Source organism: Mirounga angustirostris, unplaced genomic scaffold (assembly GCF_029215605.1).
Source record: "Mirounga angustirostris isolate CCGP_5_RB_7025 unplaced genomic scaffold, mMirAng1.0.hap1 SCAF_4, whole genome shotgun sequence".
Lineage (NCBI taxonomy): Eukaryota > Metazoa > Chordata > Mammalia > Carnivora > Phocidae > Mirounga > Mirounga angustirostris.
This window is the reverse complement of record NW_026991712.1, coordinates 185,272,241-185,285,700: the sequence shown is the minus strand read 5'-3', so window position 1 is coordinate 185,285,700 and position 13,460 is coordinate 185,272,241. Positions and strand designations below refer to the sequence as shown.

Genomic DNA, 13,460 nt, shown 5'->3' with positions numbered 1-13,460 from the left:
GGACTCAGGAGTATAAAAACAAAACATACCTCTATATAGTTTTTTGTTTTTGTCTATTTAATTTGTCCCAATAAGCAATAAAGACCCCTCGAGACGGACCCTACTCTCTCCCTGCCATTGGACCCATGCCTTGAAGCCAGATCAGAGATGGACTGTTCTAGGGAAACCTGGGAGGGACTCCTGCCCTTTTTCTGAGGGCTGCTCCAGGTGAAATTGTTGAAGGTGAAGCCAGTTTCTTGGGGCTGGATGATTCGATGGGGTGTCTGCAGTGGGAGGCTCCTTCTGGGGAGGGAATGGAAGTGACAGCGAGCTCAGGCGGAGGGATGGGGGTGAATTCAGCCCCTCCGAGAATCCCGCATCCTCTCCCAAACAGATGCAGCTTCCCCACACACCAGAGGCAGGACGCGGCTCCTCACCTCGGAGGTGGACCAGTGTGGCAGGAGCCCCGCTTCAGGGGAAGTATTTGCTGTGTTTGCTGTGGCCACATCTGCATTCCCCCCTGCCCCCGGGCTCCCCGTCAGTCCTCTGGATGCAGAGGGCTTGGCTTTAGAAGGCATCTTGTTTTTTGCAGATTCCTCTGATGTCTGTGTCTAGGGCTGCCCGTCCGGTGTGGCAGGTGGACGTGGCTGTTGAGCACTTGCAATATGGTTGTTCCAAACTGAGCTGGGCTGTGGTCTAAAATACACACTGAGGTTTGAGAACTTAGTACGAAAAAGAATGCAAAATAGCTCGTGGCTGCTTTCTGTAAATTAACAAATGATAATCATTTGAATCTACTGGGTTAAAATATAAAATATATGGACAAAATGTATGATTAAAATCAATCTTTCCTGTTTGTTTTTACTTTTTTGAAAGCATAGCTTCTAGAAATTTGAAAATCACACCTGTGGCTCGCTCGCATCTGTGGCTGACGTTCTGTTCCTACCCGACAGGGCTGCTCTGGGGGCTGGCTGGCTGCCGCCTTTCGGATGTGCGGTGCTGAGCAGACCGTGACACCTCTGCACACAGGACAGGAGCCTTAATGGCAACCACGCCCTTGTCTGTTCACCTCCATGACCCCCAACCTGCAGCAGGACTCGGCTCAGACATGGGCTCTTTCTGTTGGTGTCCTTTAAAGATTTTATTTATTTGACAGAGAGACACAGCGAGAGAGGGAACACAAGCAGGGGGAGTGGGAGAGGGAGAAGCAGGCTTCCCACGGAGCAGGGAGTCTGATGTGGGGCTCGATCCCAGGACTCCGGGATCATGACCTGAGACGAAGGCAGACGCTTAACGACTGAGCCACCCAGGCGCCCCTGTTGGTGTCCTTTAGAAGAGAACTGGGCATTCTTTCATTCCTCCTTGCTAGGTCCCCTGTCATCTCCAGATGCAGAATTGTTGGGGGCTCTACAGTGTCGAGACTCAGAGACTCAGACCCTCCCCAGATGCTGCAAAACTAGGCGGGGAGAACCAGCAGGCACAGAAATGCTAGCAGCAGAGGGTACTGTGTGCTGGGAGGCCAGGAGTGGTGCAACCATTACTGAGAAGGTTGTGGAAGCTGGAGTTCCCTGGAGTGAGGCAGCAGGGAAGACTCCCTGGAGGAGGTGGGCTATGAACAGGGCCAGGCAGGTGACACAGGCAGAATCAGCGCATAGGGACTGAGGTGGGAAGGGGCAAAAAGAGCCACTCTCAGGGCAGCCACTGTGGATGACCACAGCTTGCTTGCCACCAAAAGGGGCTTTGTAGTCCTCCATCAGACCCCATCAGCTGGGGGGGCCGGCAGGCAGGCCCAGCCTTACCTGGCAATTAGGTGGTGATGCCTTTGGATGGTGGAGATTCATGACGACACAGGGTGTAACAAGGCAGGTGCCAAGCATGGAGCCGTGCTGCCCCTTGGTCCCGCCCCCCTCTGCCCTCCTGGATGGGGCTGGGTCAGTGCTTTGGGGAGGGGCCCACCCAACTCCCTGGTCTGCAGGGACCGAACCTGGTGCCAAGCAGATACAGGGGCCTGTGGGACTCTACTATGTTTCGTTCCCAGAGCCCTGCCACACACAGACATGATACCTTGGCGGCAGTTTTTCTATTTGAACGTCCAAAGGACAAAGTGAACATTTAAAATCTGCAAGCTGGACAGTCTTTGCTTTGGAGCCTGCAGCGAATTCCTTCATCTTGACAGTCGGGTCATTCTTCTCAGCATTGCTGCAGTATTTAGGGTCCAAGAAGAAAGAGATACCAAGAGAGCCAGGGAGCTGGAGGAGGCCTGTGGGCATGGGGTGTAGCTCTTTGGGTTCAAGTCCAACTTTATAGGCAGGGGGGCTGGCATTTTCTGCACCCCAGTGTCACACCTAGCTGGATGTCTACCCTCTCTTCTTTTTTATTACTAGTGGCACTTAGTACATTCACAATTCGGGGTAACTTTTACCATGATTTAGTTCCAGTTTTATCCCCCTAAAAGGAAACCACATACCCATCAGCAGTCACTCCCCATCGCCCCCCCCCCGCCCCCCCCAGCCCCTGGAAGCCCCCAATCTACCTTCCATCTCTATGGATTTCCCTGTTCTGGACATTTCCTATCAATGGAATCCTACAATATGTGGCCTTGTTTTCTGGCTTCTTTCACTCGGCATGTTTTCAAGGTTCATCCATGTATCAGAACTTTATTCCTTTTTATGGCTGAACCCCCTTCTGCTGTGTGGATATAGTACATTTCCTATATCCGTCTATATTGTGATGGACATTGGGGTGCTTCCACCTTTTGGCGATTGTGAATAATGCTGCTGCGAACATTCGCATACATGATTTTGTTTGAGTTGCCGTTTTCACTTCTTTGGGGCAAGCTCTCTTCTTGTTTGAGCATCCCATGAATTTCCTGGGCCAGACTTGAGTTTGAGAGCCAACAAGATCATGCATGCACTGTGAGTCAGGAGCCCTGCTTCCCAGCGTGGGTCAGCCAAAAATGCTGACCTTGGGTAAGTCCCTTCTCTTCTCTGTGCCTTAGTTTCCTGCTCTGTAAAAATGAAATAGACCAGATCTCTTTCCATTTGCCTTCCTCAGAGCCCTGGGTTGGTGGAGCTTTGGGGAAAGAGGGAAAGGCCAGACAGTTGGGCTGAAGATCTTTTTTTTTCTTTCTTTTTTTTAAACCTCTTTCCCTTCTTCAGCTTGACTAACTCTCTTTTTGTTTGTTGTTTTTCTCCACATTGTAAGATATTTTAAGTAAATGGTTTCTGAATATAAGGGATTTTCTCTGTTCCTGAAGTATAGATGGTCCCATGAATCATACAAGGGCTTCTGGGTGAAAATGAACTTGATCCTGCTAGAAGGAGAGAATCCCAGTGATGGATGCTCAGCCTGGCTTCCCTTGGTCCCCTGAAAGGTGGTGGGGCAGTGAAGTGCCTCCGGGTCAGTGGGGAGACCTGTGCTGGAGAAAACATGACTCTCCACATGCTGGTTTCCTTTTCTCCTTCTGATCACATCATAAATTCAGAATAGTAGTGGAGAGTGTAGACTCTGGAACCATTCCACATTGATTTGGGTTCTAGTTGCACAGAGACTAGCCATGTGACCTTGGGCAAGCTACCTAACTGCGCTGTGTCTCAGTTTTCCCACCCATAAAATGGGCATGGTTCCTGCTTCATAGTTTGCTATAAAGATTAAGTGAGATTATCCCTCATAAAGTCCTAGATCAGTACTTGGCCTTAGACATCACTCTGCTAATGTTAGCCATTGTGATGATAAATGATGACTCAGATGATGAGGTCTCTGTTCCCCTAAAAGCCATCCCCTTTCCTGGCCCAGCTGACTCTCCTTACGCTGAATTTTGATGGTCCTTACTTTGCTCTGCACTATTTAGCATCTATTATTCTGTTTGGTTCTTTGGCATGTGCATATCCATTTTCCCAATATATTCCTTAGCTTTGGGAAGTGGGTGGTCTGGCCCATGGTCTGCCCATCTGATGATGAGGTGGACCAAGACCTGCATCAGGGAAATGGGCTGTGTGGACTGGGTAGCATGGGCCTGGGAGTGGACAAGTGACTCAGACATGCCTAGTCCATCTGGAAGCCAGGCAAGCAACTTGAGCACCACAGAGGCAAGTGCCTGGGTCTGGACATTCAGTTTCCTTTGCTCAGTAAGCCTGCTCTTAAGTGGGGATGAGTGCTTCACCAAGGGGCATTGTGTGGGAGGTATTGTTACCTTGAGGGGAAGGAAGCAGTGGCCCGTGCTCAACGGTTAGGCTCATAAATCAGTGTGACTTCCTGTGGCTTTGCTTGCTCATACAACAGCTCAGTAGACCTGGGATGACCCACTGGGTGTGTCTACAGACTTGACTGGGCAGGTGACCCTGTAATGGCGCTTACGCTGCTCTATCATGTTGTCTCTCTCACCTACTTGACCACACCTACTTTAAGAGCGGGCTTCAAAGTGGGCTCATTTACTAACTGGCACACAGTAGGTGCTCAATAAATATTTGTAGAGTAAATATTGAAGGCAGTAAGTGGTCCAGGGGGTTTGTTTCTTTGAAGGACAGTAACAGTAGGGGGCCCTGCTGGGTTGGGGTGAGTAGTGGCTGAGGGATGTTCATGAAGGTCTTCTTTGGGTGTCTGGGTCTTCGGAACACTGTGATAAGTCTGGAGGTGGCTGGGATGTACTGTGCCCCCATCCTTCTGGGCCAGCAGGGGTCACTTAGCTCTCGGCATGATCCTGAGTAAGGATGTGGATCCGAGGGGTTCCGGTAGGCACAGACTATTTTTCTGGATGGCAGGTTTTCTGAAATTCAGGTAGACGGGTTGACACACATAAGTGGCTCAATTTATCCACTCCCCGACTCCAGCCACAGCCTGCTCTCCATGTTTTGTGAAGCCAAATGGGCATCAATAGATACATGGAAGGATCAACTCCAACTAACTCCGAACAGTCCCTGTGATGTTATCATTCGCTGTGGGCATGGGGGACAGGGATGGAGAGGGATGGAAGGTGGGGATGGACGGAGGTAAGTCCAGCAGCACTGGCAGCTTCTGAGCCGCACCATTTTGGTACCTGCTACCTCATCAGGAGCCTCCAGATGGCAGCTCCCATCATGTGGACCTCATAATGAGCATAGCGCTAGCTGTGGCCAGGTGGGGGGGCATTGCTGTGTGCCGGTCGGAGTATTAAGACTTGTTGCTCCTTTTAAGAGCCCCATGAGGTGGTCCTATCTCAGTTTCATAGAAAACGGAGGTTTCTACAGGGTGAGCAATGTGCTCAAGATCAGACAGCTAACGAGTGGCAGAGCCAGCACCCCAAGCCAGGTCTGTTTGCTTCTGAAGCTTGTGCTCTTAACCGTGATGCTACATCACCTGGCTACAGTGGTGTGGAGTTCAGTAAAGTACTGGTAAGGGTTTCCTTTAGGAACTGCTGCATTCACGGCTTTTAGGCTATGACTTCACCTAATAATAAACCTATACAAACACACAACAGCCTCAGAACACATGCACACGGACACACGGACTTACTCCTACCTGTGCATTTATTTCTCTCACGCCCACTCTTCCTCCGCCCTCCCTTCTACCCAACCCTCCATCCATCTGCCTAACAGATGCCTGTCAGGACACTGTTAGGTCCTGGGGATACATCAGTGATGACATATTCCTCACCCTTGAGGAGCTTATGATCCAGTGGGGGATGCTATCCAAGTAAACAAGCAATTAGAATGCCGCAAAGTGATAAATCATAGGGAATGGATGGTGTGGTGCCATAGGAGCACACAGGATGGGCAGCCGACCCCGCCATGGATAGTTAGGAGGGCCAGCCGAAGCAGGGGGTGTCTGGCTACGGTGAGGCCTCAGGGAAGGCGTTTTCTAAGGAGAAGAAATAGAGTATGGAACAGAAAAGGCTCAGGGATGAGAGAGAACAGGGTGCTGGTCGATCCTCTTCTTTAGCTGCACTCAGTGACAGGAACCTGTGTAATTTGGGCCCCAGGTTTCTGCTTGCCAGGTTCTTGGTGGAAGATGCGGGCTTCCAGAAGGAGGCAGTGTGGGCTCTGGGTTACCGGTCACTGGCCGCCTGGTGGTGGTGGCTGATGTCCATGATGATAAGAGACCCTGATCTCCACCTGAGCCTGTGGCCTTCAGACTGCATGGTGTGGGTGGCGTTTTCTACTTTAACCTGCTCTGCTAACCTGGTTTTGGTGAGAGTCTCCTCTTTTTCTTTAAGGGCGGGTTTAGCGCCTCTGGTCACAGGTGTCAGCTCCGTTATGTCCAGGCCCAGAGGAGGCTCAGCGCAGAGGAAGGCTTTGAGCCTCTGGGTGGATAGGTTGCTGTTCACCACGAGCCCTCTGGGAACCTCAGCTGCAGAGAAAGTTGAGACGGGGGCCCCCTCTCTGCATGTTTTGATAGTCAAGGGCAGCAGCTCCGTCTTGTATCATCACCAAGATCAAGGGAAATGTGTACTAGTCCATCCTTAATTTAACTCCCAATCCCTGCCAATTTCATGTTAGCAGATCCGTTTGGAGCTGGGAGTAATGGGCCATATCATGCCCCAGAGCTGGAGCAATGACTTATGTTGATGTCACCCACTGGCTTTTTATGGAAATTATTAATAAATCAGTAATTCTATCTGCAGTGATGTTGTTGTGTTTATAAATATTTAATTTACCTTCAGGTGCCCACATTTTCTCCATCTTTGCCTTAAACTCTGCTGACATTGCTCTTCTTTCTGGAGCGCCGCTCAATAGATTAAGTTATCAGTAGAAGGAAAGGTTAACCTCTCTCTCTCTCTTGCTCTGGAATATGGCTTTATCTTTACTTTTTAATCTTTGTGCGACTTGGCTCAGGGGGGTGGGAATCAGGCTGAGGGAATGTGACATCTCTTGTGACAATGATGTAAGATGAGTCCGGCTTCAGGAGAAGACGGACGGAACTTCCCAATGATGACCTTGCATGAGTGCAGACCTGTTGTTGGCATGTATTCGTCCCTCCTTCAAATTAATGACATTTAGTATCTGAAATGGTGTCTGATGTTTTCCTCCCACAGAGAAATAGCTTTGTCCTTGCCACCGACTCATCTTTTGAAATCCAGTGCTTTGATTATTATTGTATGGCAGGCTGAATGGAAAGGGCTTAACAAAATCAAATAGAAGCACCCTCCAAGTCAAGCATTTTCCAGCAGAGATGGGGGTCCAGACTTGCCAGGGAGGCAGCAGCGGGGAAGCAACAAGGACTTTCTTACCTCTCAGGAGCCGACGTGAGCTAATTGTTGTTACTATTTTTTTATTCTTCTGTTTCAGGAAATTGCAGCTTATTTAATAACATTTGAGAAACACGAAGAATGGCTAACCACATCCCCTAAGACAAGGTAATGTCCCAAATCTTGCAGCTTTTCAACTATGTACGGTAAATGGATTGATTTTCATTGATTACCTGGTTTGGCCAATCAATTCATGGGCAAGTTGAACATACCATGTTGTGTTTGATAGCATGTGACACTGGGGTCTCATTAGTTGACCTAAGACCGTGGCCGTGACCACAATCAGCTTAAAAACAGTGTAGCTGCCGTCACATGAATTGGGACTTTTAACGGGATGGCTTAAGGCTGGGTCCCCCAGCTGGCTGCTTTGAAAGCCTTGGCAGGTGGGAACATCAGGGGAGGTTTATTTTGGGAAAGTGCCCACCAGCCACCAGTGTTCTCTAGAAACTCACTCTTTAAACAGGAAACTACCTTAACTGTCCACGTTCACCTCAAGGTGCTTTACGAACTGAAAGTTGAGTCATTCTTGGTGGTGCTGAGAAGATCTCCCAAATCAGAAGCAGGGGCTAGGATTGCAGTTTATTATTGTGCAGTGAATGAGCTTGAACCTCCCACCTGCCTCAGACCCGGCCCTTCCCTCACCACCCGGGGCCGGGGAATCGGTGAAGACGTGGCCGCCTGGTGTTCTACCACACAGATACTGCTGTGTGAACGACGGTGAAGTTGGGGCTTGGGGTGTATTGAAAAGGCAGCCCCCTCTTTCCTCCCCTGCCCTCCGGTTTCATTTTTGGTATGTTGCAATTTAGAGCTTCGGAGATCCGTGGCCAGCAGTTGCCACCACCTTTCCATTAGCGGTGCCAGGGCATACCCTCGTCGGTGTGATGCGCGTCGGCTGGAGTGTGGCTCTCCCGGCGACCGGGCAGTGGGTGTGACTTCAGAGGCAGGAGGTCGGTCTGTCTCCCTTGGGGCGGAAGCACCAAATTCTCCAGGGGAAGGCGCGGGGGTGTGTCCTCTGCCCCCTTGGCCCGTTCCTTGACCTCTACTCTTTCTGAGCCATGGAGGAAAGAGGGTCTTACCCTCTAGAATGTTTACTCGTTCTGGATGGTACTTTGGACTATTACTTTATTAGGCTTCAGTTTTTACTGGTTAGCATCATTTCGACGAGGATAAAAATGTCCATTTTGGAGGAGGTCGGAGGATATTGAGGAGAAAGTTTAGTTCTGAGATTCACATCTCCACAGGTCAGGCTAGAGGTTGGCACTGATTTTTTTTTTACCTTTCGGCTTGAATCCCTCTGCAGAATGTTCTCAGCTCCTCAGCCTTCTGGGGCCGTGATTTCCTTTGCTATAAAATCAAGTGGTTTGCATTAGTCAGCTTCTGCTGCGATCATGCTTTCTAAGAAACAATCTCCAAACTTAGTGACTTGGAACAGCAGACGCTTTTCCCCCCTGCTCACGGGTCAGTGGGTTCACTGTGGCTTTGGTTGGGTTTAGGACTGCTCCATGTGTCCTTTTGTTCTAGGACCCAGGCTGAGGAAGCACCCACGGTGTGGGACATATAGTCATGGAGCATGGCAGGAGCTTCAAAGCCTAAAGCAGTCCGTGTAGGCATAATGAGGATCCCTGCTGGATGTGGCATCCTATGTCGCACCTGCTCACAAATCCATTAGCCAAAGCCATTCCTGTGGCCAAGCCCAGTAAGAACGGGGCCAGGAACGACATTCTTTCGTGGAGCGTGGGCAGGGGCGGAGTGATGAGTGAATGGTGGCTCAGTCTACTATTTGGTGAGCACAGCCGTGTCTCCAGCTGTGGAAAGCCTGGCACACTCAGCTCTCCTTTCTTCTGGGGGCATCTTATTCCAGGGCAGACATTCCCAAACTTGAGCAGGCACCAGGATCCACTGGAGGGCTTGCTAAAATACACACGCCGGGGCCCCAGCCCCAGAGTCTCCGATTCAGTGGTCCTGGGGTGGGGCCTGGTCACCTGTTATTTCTAACAGGTTCCTAGGTGACGGCATGCAGCCAGTCTGGGGCCTCACTTTGAGAACCGCTGCCCTGGTTTCTGTGGGGGGTGGGGGGAGGAAGTCTGTCTGATTTCTGTGTCTGCACTATTTCCCGACTCCGAACAGTGCCCTCACCTCGAGCAGCCTGCAACTTCTCTGTGCGCCCTTCACTCCTCAGCGAAACACTCCTTGAATCTAAGTGGAAGGAAAGAGCTTCTCTTTAGCTGGAGAGCGAGATTCTCTGGAATGCGTCCTGGGCCAGACATCTGATTTCAGATACGCAGACACGTGCTATGTTTCAGAACATCCTCTGACTGCAGATCAGAACATTTCAAGCGGGGATTTTGCCTTGTGTTTCAGCCTTCAGAGTTTGGGTTTCAGTTGAGAAGTGAATGTCACTCACGGTCATGCCTGACTCACTTGACTTTTTTGGAGTATAAATAGAGCCAGGAGACTTCCCATCCCGAGGCACAAAGGGGCATGTGCACAGCTGAGAGGAAATGCGGGAATCAGATATCAGCAAATCCAGGTTAGAGGCCTGGCCCTGCCCCTCAATCACTTTCGGACTTCTAGAAAGTCATTTTTGCCCCTCATTAAAAGCCCCTCTGTTTTTCTTCATGTATGAAATGGCATCGATGCTCCTGTCCTCACTGGGCCATAACGAGGGTCGAGTGAGACCGTATTTGTGATCTGGCTTTCTCTGCATGCTGTGAGGCTCGGTGTGGATGTGCACGGACGTCCCCGCTCCTCTTGTCTGTGAGGGCCAGTCCCCGGGGCCCGCTGGAGGCTGCAACTTCAGGAGACATCTGCCAAAATCTCTCCAGGCTTTGGAAAGATGAATTTCTTTCCTCAAGGCAGAGGGTGAAGACAGAACGTTTCCTATTAGTATTATAATATTCACTCTGTGTTACACTCCAAAGCTTCTTGTCCCAGGAGGAGGAAAAGTTGCTGTGGTTGTTCAAGGACCTTCCTAAATTAGTTGTTGAGTTGAGTTTGGGGTCCCCCCCATCTCTAGTATTGAAATTAATTGGTGCACTTAACTGCTGAGTTCATACAAACTGGCCTCCTGGTACCAAGGAATTAATGACGCCAATGCTCCGCTGAAGGAGAAGGCAAGGAAGCTTCTATGTACCACTGCAACAGCCACTGCTAATTTCATTTTAGAAAATTAATAAAAATGAATTGCACCACTGACATTTATAGAGTTTCCTAATAAAATGATACATTGTTTGTGTGGAGGAATCCCTATTAAATTAATTGTTGTCATCAGTTCCCATATAGATGTTGGCCTAGGAGCTGCCCAGGGACCCGCTCCTTGTCTCAGTGGCTTGCTGATGGCTGGGGGTTATAAATATAGCCCTTGCTCAGATACTGCCCTAATTACAGGCAGGGTCCCGGGAGCCCCGCTCACCTGTTTCATAATGAGGTGTGGTACAAGGAGGCTCCCAGGGTTGGGGGCCTCCGGGGCGGCGGCGGCGGCACCGTGACAGGGTTGAGTGTTGAATGTTTAAACAGCCCATATTGTATTATCAGCAACTGGGACCTTCTGGAAATGGCAGCTTGAAAAATCACCCTTCAGGACGTCTTTATTTGGCACTTGCTGTGTGCTCAGCACTATAATAATACCATTTGGAGGCCCTAGGGAACGCCGCACTCCCCACCCCACCAGGTGAACTCGGAGTCTTGGAATTAAGAGCCTCCTCCCTCGGTCTAGAATGTTCTTCCAGCTCCTCCTTCTGGCCTTGATTCTGTGTCACTTCCTCTGCGAGGTCTTCCCTGAACACACTATTTAAAACCACACCCCTCCCATTCAGCCAGACCTCCTTTCTTTTTTTTCTCATTTTGTTTCTCTGGAGCACTTGCTGCCATCTGACGCACGATGTAGTTCATCTGTTTATTTGTGTAATTCATTTATTCTTGATCCGACCTCCTCTCCCCCAAAGTGACAATACCACGAGGTGCTTGTGTGCTCGTGGGCGTATCCCTAGTGCCTGGAACAGTGCCGGACACGCTGCGCTCGGTACACGTTTGTGGCATGAACGAGAGAGAGGCAGATGTGTCTGAGTGTGTGAAGGAAGAGATCCGGGCTTGCTCTGTTCCATTTCTGTCTTGTGTATCCCCAGGATCGGCTAACTGACCTGGCGCTGTGCTCTTAAATCCTTTCAGCTGTTCTGCCGGGCAGCGAGATGCAGAGAGGGTACGCAACCTGTCCAAGATTGCATAGCAGATGTTGGAACTGGAACTTGAGCCCGGGGTTATTTTACTGCAAAGCTCGTCATCTTAGCTTCTATGCTGTCCCGCTGTGTGGGTGTGGGGTTCGAAGGTGGCCCAACACATAATTTCACTATTCCCGCCCCCCACCTCCCATCTCCAAGATTTCTGAGCCACCCAGGAGAGCCAGGCGCTAGGCAGCGCCTCCCTGTGTTGGTGAGCACCGCTCAAGTGATTCAGTCAGGTGCGTTCCCGGATTGCCCTCCTGCACCGGGCTTAGCCTCCCAGTGGCAGGCAGTGTGGGAAAACTGCACGCTCCTCCAACAGTGCAGAATGCAGAGTGGAGCAGGGCACAGGGGGCGGGCTGCAAAGTTCAGCAATCCCAATAATGCGTTGCTCCTCCCCTGGGAAACATGCAACCTTCCCTGGAAGCCGGGGACACGCAAAGCTCAAGATGGAATTAGGAGCACTTCCCAGGAATCCTGTGTACACCAGTTAGAAGGAGGCTGGAAGATGCTATTAATAATCTAATTAATTAATTAGATTTATATAGATAGCACCTAACACCGAAGCACTAAAGGTCTAGTAATAGAATTTTCCTATAATGAGCACTAAATGCTTCTTGGTTAATAAGCAGTAAAACAGCCAAGTCTAGGGAGGGAGTCTGGAAGGAAAGGAGAAGAAAAGTGAGACCTAAGTTTCAAGAAGAGCCACGTGACTCCCAGAGACACCCCACTGTCCCTCTCTCGTCTCTCTGGACACCCCCCCCCCGTCCATTGCTTCTTGTGCTCCCGGTGGTGGCCAGGCAGGAGGGTGGCCACCAAGTCCTCCGTCCTCTGCTCTTTCTTACCATGTCCTCCCCCACCCCTGCCCCAGGACTCTTGTTCCCTGGATGGAGTTAGCCAGTGCTTATGCCCGTGTTCTGGACTGCAGTCCGCATCCACGGTCCCCCAGATCGCCCATAGCACCAGTGTCATGCTTGGATTAGGGGAACCTCTTCTGCTGCACTTCCCTCTCTGGGCTGGACCCCCTCCCTGCACCAGCTGTCCTATAGTGCTCCTTTGTGGCATCATTGTTCCCCTCCAATGCCTTGGAGATTTCCTATGTGATAAGTCCCACTCTGGTGTCACGTTCAAGGTCGCTCTCCTGCCTCAACCCGTCTTCTTCAGTATTTCCCTTTGACTCCCACCTCAAAGCACCTATTACAGTTAGGGGGCTGCTTCCTGCTGTCCAAACACATCTGTGTCCCCTACTTTTGCCTTCAGACCTCGAATGCTCCATGTCCAGCCCAGTCTGCCTGTCCTTCGAATCTCACCTCTTTCTGGGAGCCCCTGCAAACGCATCAACCTGTGGTGAGCCCTCTTTGCTGTCAGCTTCTGCAGCCCACATTCACTGTATCGTCAGCTGTTTGACAGTTTAGCTGCCATCAGTATGGAAGTCTTGCCTCCCCAGGGAGATGGTGAACCCCCTGCCCTTGGGTCGTGCTGCCTCTTTTGTCTCTGAGTGGCTAATGAACAGAGGAGCTTCGATGGGGCGCCGCGCAGTGTGCAGACTTGGGGCAGAGCAATGGGTTTGCAGCAGCTCAGGCGGGTAGGGCGGGGCCAGGGTGTGGGCACCGGGCTCCACCTGGGAAGCCAGCCCGATCCGGCCCCAGGCCGGTCCCTGTGCAGTCAGCGCTGCTTTGTGCCAGGCCCTCTGTAAGTGGCCCATGGGGGTGACCTGCTGGCCCCCTGCAGGGCATTGGATCCCTGGGACAGCCCCTATTGCTGGGGAGACTGCTTGAGAGACCAGAATAGAATTGCAAAAGTCACGTGGAGATCCCGTTTGGGTGATTCAAGACTTCGCAGAAGTAAACAGCAGTGAAGTTCCGACACACAGTTCCCCAGCCCGGCTCGAGGACCCTTGCCCCCTGGAGTGTGCCCGTCACAGGGGGACAGATCCCGTGTGACTCCGCTCTGTGAGGCCCCGGGGGAGTCAGACTCACAGAGACAGAGAGAAGAAGGGTGGGAGCCAGGGGCTGGGGGACGGGATGCGGAGTGAGGGTTTC

At 51.0% G+C, this 13,460-nt stretch overlaps 1 protein-coding gene across 2 annotated transcripts in view; it reads left to right on the top strand.

Moving 5' to 3' along the window:
- Positions 1–13,460, top strand: part of LOC123860119 (calmodulin-binding transcription activator 1-like) — a 745,788-nt gene that overhangs the window by 282,302 nt on the left and 450,026 nt on the right. For both annotated transcript variants that reach the window (XM_064590028.1, XM_064590027.1), the window contains exon 5: positions 7,242–7,309. The gene's annotated coding sequence lies outside the window, so the exon portion shown is untranslated. The remainder of the gene's footprint in view (positions 1–7,241; positions 7,310–13,460) is intronic.